This window comes from Sciurus carolinensis, chromosome 7, assembly GCF_902686445.1.
Source record: "Sciurus carolinensis chromosome 7, mSciCar1.2, whole genome shotgun sequence".
Classification (NCBI taxonomy): Eukaryota; Metazoa; Chordata; class Mammalia; order Rodentia; family Sciuridae; genus Sciurus; species Sciurus carolinensis.
Genome location: NC_062219.1, coordinates 130702506 through 130712324, shown reverse-complemented (window position 1 = coordinate 130712324; position 9819 = coordinate 130702506). Strand labels below are relative to the sequence as shown.

The following is a 9819-nucleotide window of genomic DNA, read 5'->3' as shown; positions in this document are numbered from 1 at the left end:
ACCAACACTTATTGTTGCCTGTATTCTTGATAACTGCCATTCTGACTGGAGTGAGATGAAATCTTAGAGCAGTTTTGATTTGAATTTCTCTAATTGCAAGAAGCGATGAACATTTTTTCATATGGTTGTTGATCAATTGTATCTCTTCTTCTGTGAAGTGTCTGCTTAGTTCCTTAGCCCATGTATTGATTGGGTAAATTGTTTCTTTGGTGTTGATTTTTTTGAGTTCTTTATATATCCTGGAGATTAGTGTTCTATCTGAGGTGCATGTGGTAAAGATTTTCTCCCACTCTGTAGGCTGTCTCTTCACATTTTTGATTGTTTCCTTTGCTGAGAAGATTTTTTAGTTTGAATCCATCTCATTTATTGATCCTTAATTTTATTTCTTGAGTTTTAGAAGTCTTGTTAAGGAAGTCAAGTCCTAAGCCCACATGATGAAGATTTGGTCCTACTTTTTCTTCTATTAGGAGCAGGGTCCCTGCTCTAATGCCTAAGTCTTTGATTCACTTTGAGTTGATTTTTGTGCAGGGTGAGAGATAGAGGTTTAATTTCATTTTTTTTACATATGGATTTCCAGTTTTCCCAGCACCATTTGTTGAATAGGCTATTTTTTCTCCAATGTATGTTTTTGACACCTTTGTCTAGTATGAGATAACTGTATTTATATGGGTTTGTCTCTGTGTCTTCTATTCTGTACCTTTGTCTACATGTCTGTTTTGGTGCGAATGCCATGCCATTTTTATTACTATAGCTCTGTAGTATAGTTTAAGGTCTGGTATTGTGATGCCTCCTGCTTGGCTCTTCTTGCTAAGGATTGCCTTGGCTATTCTGGGTCTCTTATTTTTCCAAATGGATTTCTTGATTGTTTTTTCTAGTTCTATGAAGAATGTCATTGAGATTTTAATAGGAATTGCATTAAATCTGTGTAACGCTTTTGGTAGTATGGTCATTTTGACTATATTAATTCTGCCTATGGGAGAACTTTCCATCTTCTAAGATCTTCAATTTCTTTCTTTAATGTTCTGTAGTTTTCATTGTAGAGGTATTTCACCTCTTTTGTTAGATTGACTCTCAAGTATTTTACTTTTGGGGGCAATGGTGAATAGGATAGTTTTTAAAATTTCTCTTGCAATGGATTAATTCCTTATGTATAGAAATGTATTTGAATTGTGGGCATTGATTTTATATCCTTTTTCTTTGCTGAATTCATTTGTTATGAACTAGAAATATTCAAAAATACAGTTTTATTTAGCAGTTTAAAAATATTCATGAATCCCTTTTCTCTCTTTTGATTCTAGATCTGCCACAGAATTTTATCTCAATCTATTACATGTTTATGCTTAAAATGTATGACTGGTTACCTTTTATACCACCCTGAAACAGAAAAATATGTAAAAAGTAAGATATTATTTTTAGTTATTACCAATATTTCCTGTATTTTGAGTTTTTTCTTCTGGCTGGTCTTTAAATTTAGTAGTAGGTTGCAATCATCAAAAAGTGAATACATGATTTTTGAAAAGCACACAATATATAAAAAGTAAACTTATGTTAGAAATGCATACATATATCCCTTGTTGGAGGGATAGTTTCTTTCACCTCGTTCCCAAGTATGTCAAGTTTTCAGACAAAAGCTTCTCTGCGCTGAAATGGTATCTGCAGAAGCAGCCATACGGTTTCGTTTTAGAGAGAATCGACGTCAGAAAAGGTAGCGCAGGTCCCACCGAGATTTGAACTCGGATCGCTGGATTCAGAGTCCAGAGTGCTGACCATTACACCATGGGGCCCCTCACTAAGATCTTCCTAAACTCTTTATCCAGACTCTGCGACGCTCTCCTTGGCGTCCCGCCTCTCCCGACCTCTCCCGGCCTCTAACCCCGGCCTCTCCTTCCTGGCCCCTCCAACACGGTGTTCCGACCCGCAACGCAGCGCGGCCCTTCCAGTGCGGGACGAGCCTTGGACACCCGCGCAAGCCCGCACCGCGTCCCCCGGGATTCTGACTTGGGCGGGGCTTGCTTCGTCCCCCACGTCCCGCCGGCCACCCCTGGCCTTCCCTCCCGAGGGGCTACGGAGCTCGGCGTCCCGGCGTCCATTTCTTCCCCGGAACGAGAGCGAGGTCGTTGCACGAAAAAGCCCTGGTCGTTTGCAAGGTTCTGTGACAAGCCCGTTGCCTTGTGGCTCTGACCAAGGCCGCAGCGCCGGGAGGGTAGGGGCCGTCGTCTGTTCTGCAGGCGGCGGCCCCTGGGGACCCGAGGCCTCCACTTCGCTCACTCTCCGAGCTTACAGAGTTCACCGAGTCCCCGTTCCCTCGGTGACACCCGGTGCTTTGAGGAGGAAGATGGAAAGACTGCATCCAAGTAGCGGGCGAGGACCCTGGAGGCCGCCGCGGGCCTCCGAGGTTGCGCCCTCCTGCGGACGAGCAGGCTCCGGGCACGGCTCGCTGGCGGTCCAGGACTCGCCGGCCTGGGAGGCGAAGGGAAGCGTGGGCCAGGGGCCCGAGCGGGAGCTGCGTGGGGGGCACGGGTGGAAGGGCGTGTCCGGTGCCTGGCGCCTTCGGCTCTCCGTCCCTGCTCTGGGCGGTCAGCGGTCAGCAGCCTCCTTCTGCCTCTCTCCGTCCCTGCTCTGGGCGGCCAGCGGTCAGCAGCCTCCTTCTGCCGCTCTCCGTCCCTGCTCTGGGCGGCCAGCGGTCAGCAGCCTCCTTCTGCCGCTCTCCGTCCCTGCTCTGGGCGGCCAGCGGTCAGCAGCCTCCTTCTGCCGCTCTCCGTCCCTGCTCTGGGCGGCCAGCGGTCAGCAGCCTCCTTCTGCCGCTCTCCGTCCCTGCTCTGGGCGGCCAGCGGTCAGCAGCCTCCTTCTGCCACGCCCTCCTGTCACGATGCTCTTCAGGCCCGAGCCTCGCAGCCAGTCAACCAAGCCCAGAGAACTCTGACAGCAGGAGCCAAAACAAACCCTTTGTCCTGTTGGTTGCTTTCTCAGGTATTTGTCGTAGCCACGAGAAAGCGACTAACACACCCTACAAATAACAGGCTTCTCGCAAGCGTCCCTTGCAGAGGAATTTTCCAAGTGGCTGTCACAGGACAAAGCCTTTAAGTTAGGTCTGTTTTGAACAGCTGACTTTTCCTCAGGCCTAGAAAAGACCTAGAAAGATGAAGGACAATTCTTTGCACAGAGAGGGTAACCCTTGAGGAGAGAGTGAAACTATTCCACGGGAAGATTCCAAATGGTCAAGCCTGGTGGGAAAGCCTTGTGACACCCTCATCTTGAACTGGGCTGAGCAGCTCCGCGTGGGCTTTTTGCCCCCGAGCATACCCACCCAAATGGGGTACATCGATTTGCTCCCCTTTTCCAATGCTGAAGAGGAAAGTAGCTCTGATGGCTCTGTTCCTGTGGGGTTCTTGAATGGTTAGCAAATGCACCCAGTGCAGAGGGGTGCCTCTGCAGCAGCTCTGGGGTCAAGAGAGAGTTCATTTGGTCTCTCTGTGATTGCGGCCTGCAGCGCTGTCAGACTCTCCTGAGGGCCAGCTGGGATACAGCATCAAGGAAAGCCCCATCGACCCGGCAAGAGTCCGTGCTGGTGTCAAGGAAGGAGACGGTCGCCTTCGCCTGAATCCTTGCCGACTGTGATAAAAAATTTCAGTTGTAGTAAGTGTCTTCCAGGGTCCAGACCCAGAACAGGAGCTGGGCTTCCTATAACCAGCAGGTAACCAAAACCAGACAGAGACGTCCAGGGTCACCATCCAAAAAAATAAAAAAAAAATGAAAAAGGATTTTCCCCTGAGGTGAATTGGCTTATGAAGCGTGAAGAATACAGTGCTCCAATCACACACTTCCCTTCCTGCCTTTACATACTAAGAGAGCAGCCTCATTAAGACAGCCACAGTGGAAACTAACTCCCAAGAATCCTCTGCTGCTCTCTGTCTTGGGCAAAGACTTGTTCTTTGGGTGCAGAACTAGGATCAGTTAAAGAGAATGAGTGAAATCTGGGAAGAGGCAGAGGAGAACAGTTTGGAACCAAACAAGGGTCAGAGCTATCCTTGATTCTAGGATGATCCAACCAGATTAGATGAGTGCATATGCACCCTGGAAGTAGAACTGAATTCCTAACATGAGCCAGGAATGGTGGGACTGAGAACCGAAAAGTGGGCAAGACAACTGCTACTTTTCTGGGAGAACTGCGGTCTAGATGGAGAGTAAGTTTGCTAAACAAGAAGATGAGGTATGGGAAGGGGAGTTCAAGGTGCTGAGGAAACAGATGGGCTATTTGAACCCAGACATAGGGATCTAAGGAAAGGCCCCACTAGGAAGGTCTAGGACGTCCAAATTAGTGTGTAATGAAAAATTAGAGATCTATATCTCCTGAGGGTGAAGGGGGGGGGGATGCTTCGCAGGCAGAAAACAAGAAGAGGAGAAAGTGAGTGGATGAAGTAAGTTTACCTAAGTTCAGGCTGGTGACTAGAAGCTAACTTTGGGCTTTGTGTGTGACAGGGATGGTGGCAAATGAGGTTGCAGGCTAAGGCAACAAACATTCGTAGGCAGAGAGCAGCCTCAAGCAGGTAAAGGACCGGACTGACTCTCCAGGACTGGGCACTTCAAACTGCTAAGTGCCATTCAGTGCAAGGGAGAGGCTTCACCAAGAGCAGTTCTAAGGAAGAATCCAAGGGACTTGCAGCTATGACGATTTTCGCTCCCACCTGCGGATTTGACTCTTAGGGCTGCCTTCTAGGGAAAAGCGAAGCCTGGAGGGAGGGCAGCACAGGTCCTAGTTCATCACCCTCATGTTTTTCAATTTAGATGCCGTTTTCCGTCATGGAGCAAGTAATGTGAGCATTCTTTTAAAGACTTCTGTTTATGCACACATTCCTTTCTAGGAGTCAAGCCAAGGGGAGACTCTTGAGGGACTCGCCACTCACCGTCGCCATGAGGTCGCGTTTCAGCGCTGGAGGTGTGGTTTCTGATATGGGCTTGCTTGCACGGGTGGGCACTTCTGAGGACTGAGAATACTGCCGCTGTTGGAGCACACGGTGGGTGGGCAACATGACAGGGGGCACGTTGGTTTGAAGGGATGAGATCTGAGTTTGAGGTGACAGTGGGTTTCAAAGGGTAAACATAGGGTGGGAAGGCTGCATTGCAGGTGGCTCGTGGGTTGCAAGGAAAATTGAGAAAAAGCAACAAGGTCCCACCGAGATTTGAACTCGGATCGCTGGATTCAAAGTCCAGAGTGCTAACCATTACACCATGGGGCCAACGAGTAAGTACTTTCAACAAGGTTTTCTTGTGACGACAATTAATACCCGCACCGTAACTAACCTGAATTTTAAGGCGGCCGTTTGCAATGCGACCCCGCCGCCCCCTAGCGGAGCGCTTGGGAAGCGCGTGCTGCTCGGCGGGTCGGGCTCCCGCAGCCCTGGTGGAGTTACCGCCGGGGTGGGGATGCGGGAGGTCCTCCCGCCAGGGCGGTCCCCACACGGGACTGAGCCGGGGCGCACGACTTCGGCAGAACGAGCCTGAGTACCCCGGGCCTCTGCTGGCAGTGAGCTGCCCGCGCCCGGGCGCGTCTGGACCCCGCAGAGCCACCTCGCAGGCGCCGGGCAGCGCCGGGCAGGACTTGGTCGGGACTTGGCTTTGCGCTGAGATGGGACTGGGGCAGGTGCGGGGCCCAATCCCGCCAGCCCGGGCTGCCGGCTCCGCGCTCGCAGCCTGCGCCCCTGCGTGGCGATCTCGGCAGCAGACCCGGGAAAGTGGAGTCCTGGTCGTGCCCCCGGGTTAGGCGGCCTCGGTGGCCACAGGGCCCAGCACCGCTCCGGACAGGATCTGACCCGAGCGCTCCAGTGACGCCCAGTGGGACGGTCCCCAGCTTACCGCCACCGCGACCAGTGCTCAGTGAGCAGCAGCCTCCGGACTCCCTATGGGACGATTGAAGAACTTGTTATCCAGCCTCGGAACTGACGGTGGGTCACAGTGTGGGTGACCTGGGGGCAAGAGGGCGAGGTGTGAGAAGATAGGAGATCAGTTAGGTGGTCAGGGGTCGGAGGACGCCCCGACGACACCTGCAATGCCGGTACGATTTTAGCCCCTTCATGCGGAGCCCGTCTCGCGAGGTTCGCACACTTCCCGGCGGCTCTGGGCTGCTTTCCTTCGCCCACTCTGCAGCTGAAGGGGTGCAGTGAGCCTCTGCGTGGCTTTGATTGCACAGAATTCAGACGCCTCCTTGCGCTGGGGGCCCCTTTGTGGCCTCAGATCCTCAGGTTCTTGCTTTGTTTTTGTTTTCTCATCAAGGAATGGTCACTGGATAGGGGTCTGAAGAGGTCCCCAGAAGGGAGAAGAGACCTCAACTCAGTCCTGACAGGTTCTTGACTTCCTCAGAAAGGAAATTGTGGATGCTTGAAAAGAGCCATAAAAATTTTTTTAGGAAAGCACGGGGATTTATTCAGGAAAGCACGGGGATTTATTCAGGAAAGCGGCATCAGCGCAGGATGCTCTTTTAAGGCGCCGGGGTCTCTGGCTCTTCTTTTAAAGGAGACTGTCGACAGCAAGCCTGAGAAACGTGTGGGGTGACTACCTGGTGAACTCCATTCTCCTGACATGGAGCACGCTCCGGCTCCTCACAGTGGTCTGCTCCTTTCCGGATCTCTGGGTTGACTTCATCCAGTGGACAGATGAGGTTTGGAATAGGCCCAGGACAAATCTCTAAGGATATTTTTTTCCCTTGGCTTTATGTAGTCTAAAGAAAATAGGTTATGTAAGCTAGCAATGCATGTAGACATTAACCATCTAGACTCACAGTACTCCAAGATTTAAGGTTTTTTTTTTTTTTTTTTTTTTTTTTTTTTTTTTTTTTTTTTTTTTTTTAATGAATGCAGGCCTGGGGAGTAAAGTTGAGGGTGCAGAGTGGCTCAAGTTTAAAAAAGTTACAGTTTCTTTTCCCTTTCCTGCTGGTCATCTATGTGCCTATACTTACTTTTTTCCTTTCTGACCTCAGAATCAGGCTAGATGGTTCTAGCCCCTACTTCCATTGAATGGGGAGGACCAGGAAGATCTGTGGGCCACTGAATGGAAAGGTAGACTGCTCTGCTTGGTCAGGCCTGCAGGTCTTCATGCTCTTTTCCTTTCTTTCTGCAACACAGTTCTTATCAATGGCAAAATCATCTAAAATTCTGAGCCTATAGACTTCTGTGCACATAGATAATGAAGTTCCAGCTCAACATACTTGATAACTGAGCTATGCTAAGCTTTCCAAGATTCGAGTGCATCTGTTGAGGCTCTCACCCAGGGCTTCTGTGTTAGAGGCCTCAAATGGAGTTCTTTCCCAGAATTTGAAGACAGGATAGAACTTGGTTATAATATGAACAAAAACACAATAAAATATTCTTTCAAATCTTTTCTAAGTCTCTAGTGTTTCTCACACCTTAGGAAATCATTAAGTCAAATGCAAAAGATATAAAACGAAGTGAAATGCCAACAATTTAATGACAAACATGAGCATGAGTCTGTAGCTGGCATGCTTGAAGTCTAGAAAGAAATTCTTAGAAGAGAAGGAAAACAGAAGAGTGGTGACTGCCAGTGGGAAAGTCATAATACCACCCTGGAATGTGGAAGTGCTGCTCAGTGATCACCGACTTCTTTGACTTTGACTTTTTTTTCCCCTCACTAAAACACTTTTTGATGGATGGCTTGTGGTCAGTGCTTAGGCCAGGCACATCTACTGTAACACGCAATTTCTAAAGGTTCTTGTATGTTTTCTGTTATGCACTGCTATGTCTTCCAAGTTTTGGCATCGTCAGCGCATACATCAAGTGAAAGCATCCTGATGAGGCCCCAGCTTGTAGCAGTCAGTTACACCTTACCACACTACTGATGCAAACCTGCTGGGGGAGAGAGTCCAGTGTGTGGGACCTTGCTTACTGTGGTCTGTGTGTGTTCCCCAAAATTCGTGGGGTGGGCACTTAATCCCAATGCTGCAACACTGGGGAGTGGAACCTGTAGGGAGGTGTTAGATCATGAGGCTCTGCCCTCCGCATCAAAATGCTCCATGGAGGCAGAGGTAGGTCACTTTTTGTCCTGGGGTTGCAGTATGCAATGGGGGCACAGAAGTCAATGGGCCCCTTCCTGAGGACCCAGAGGCCAATGGACCACCTTAGAAACAGCCCAGGCCCTCACCAGATTCCAGACTTGTTGGGGCCTCGATCTTGGAACTGTGCCTCCAGAATTGTGAGAAAATAAATATCTATTCTTGATAAATGATCCAGTGCCAGACATTCTTTCATAGCAGTTCGAACTGACTGACATTGCTCAAGGTCTCCCAGCCTCGAATCCCACAGATTATTCCGCTCTAGCTTATATCTTATAAATATGTTCTGAGAGACTGAAGAGCAAATTCCCATAGGGGAATGTGAGGTTATAATATTTTAAAAAACAAGAAAAAGCTTGCATGAAAGAACATGGGGAATTGATCTACACTAAATACACAAAGACAACAAAACCCAAAGACTACTGTATGGGTCTTCGTGCTTTCTGTTCTCTTGTTATGAAATAGCATCCTCTTCAGTTTTCTCCTGTTTATTCATGCAAAATGTGCATCCAGGCCTACTCTATCTTATCATATTTATGAATACAAGTTCATGACTTAGCTTCAGAAATGAAGTTTGTAATTAACAAAATGATTGGAAGAAAATCAAAGGACATATTCCCTCTCCCTTGATGCTACAGAAGAATAATTCTTCTTACAAATGTAGTCTGCCACACATTATGGGCTTTTGTACACTTTAATCCATTCAGGCTGTTATATCAAAATACCCCAAACAGAAACTTATCTGTCTGATCCTAGAGGCAGGATTCCCAGAGCGCAGAGCCAACACATTCATTTGCTGAGGGATGGTGCTTTGCTTAACAGATGGCAGCTTGCACCTTCATGTGTTCTGATAGCACCCTCTTTTAGAAAGGCACTAATTCAGCACTCATGAGGGCACACCCTCCCCATGGTCCCACCTCCTAATACCCCTGCTCAGGAACTGGTATCAACGTGTAAGTTTTAGAGAGACATAAATATCCAGTCCGTGCCAGGGCTCAAACTGCACCAGGTCGTTTGTTCAATTTAATACAAACAGGGCGGTCATCTGACTTGTACCAGGTCTCCTTCAATGTGCTATCAGTAGACGTTGCTGCATACCCCATAGGTCTGTGTCTGTGTGGTTTGCAGTTCTGATTCATTCCCTTATTTGATCACAAGCTACAAGGTAGCAATGTTGCATATGACATCTCTCTTTCCAAGTGTTAATTATTACTTGTCAGATTTGTCTACTAGTTCCAAAAGGGACTAATGGTACTTTCTTCTACTTGCTCAGAGGAACAAAGAAAATCCTGAGATTGCTAGATTGATTGAATTCACATTGAACCATGCAATGTGAATTGGCATCTAGAATTGTGCATATTCCAGAATCCTGATGCTCTTCATGGTTCATATCTAGTTGTCTTATCCTCATGTCCTGTCGTCACTTCAAGACACCTTGAAGGAAGACTGTGGCATAACTTTCAGCTACTGATGGCTTCCCTGTGGGTGGCTCCTTGCAGACTTTAGGCCCACCACACCATTTCTGATTCCTTTGCTGGGATGTCTCCTTTCTTACTTCATCACCTAGAAGCTGTCTTGCATTCCCTCTACCCCCAGCCAGCAACATTATTTATTCTGTGCCCCTTAGACTTTTCATACATACCTCTAGAGGAACATTTATTAAATTGTCTTAAGGTGTGTTTTAGCAATATTTGAGTGAAGGGATTATTTATACTATTATATATAGGATTCAAAATCCAAGCACTATAAAAAGGTTA

General features: G+C 48.0%; 2 non-coding genes across 2 annotated transcripts; both read right to left on the bottom strand.

Moving 5' to 3' along the window:
* Window positions 1-1712: 1712 nt before the first annotated feature.
* On the bottom strand, window positions 1713-1784 carry Trnaq-cug (transfer RNA glutamine (anticodon CUG)). Its single transcript has one exon. It is a non-coding gene; the product is annotated as a tRNA-Gln (tRNA).
* Window positions 1785-5165: 3381 nt separating this feature from the next.
* Window positions 5166-5237, bottom strand: Trnaq-uug (transfer RNA glutamine (anticodon UUG)). Its single transcript has one exon. It is a non-coding gene; the product is annotated as a tRNA-Gln (tRNA).
* Between the last annotated feature and the right edge of the window lie 4582 nt (window positions 5238-9819).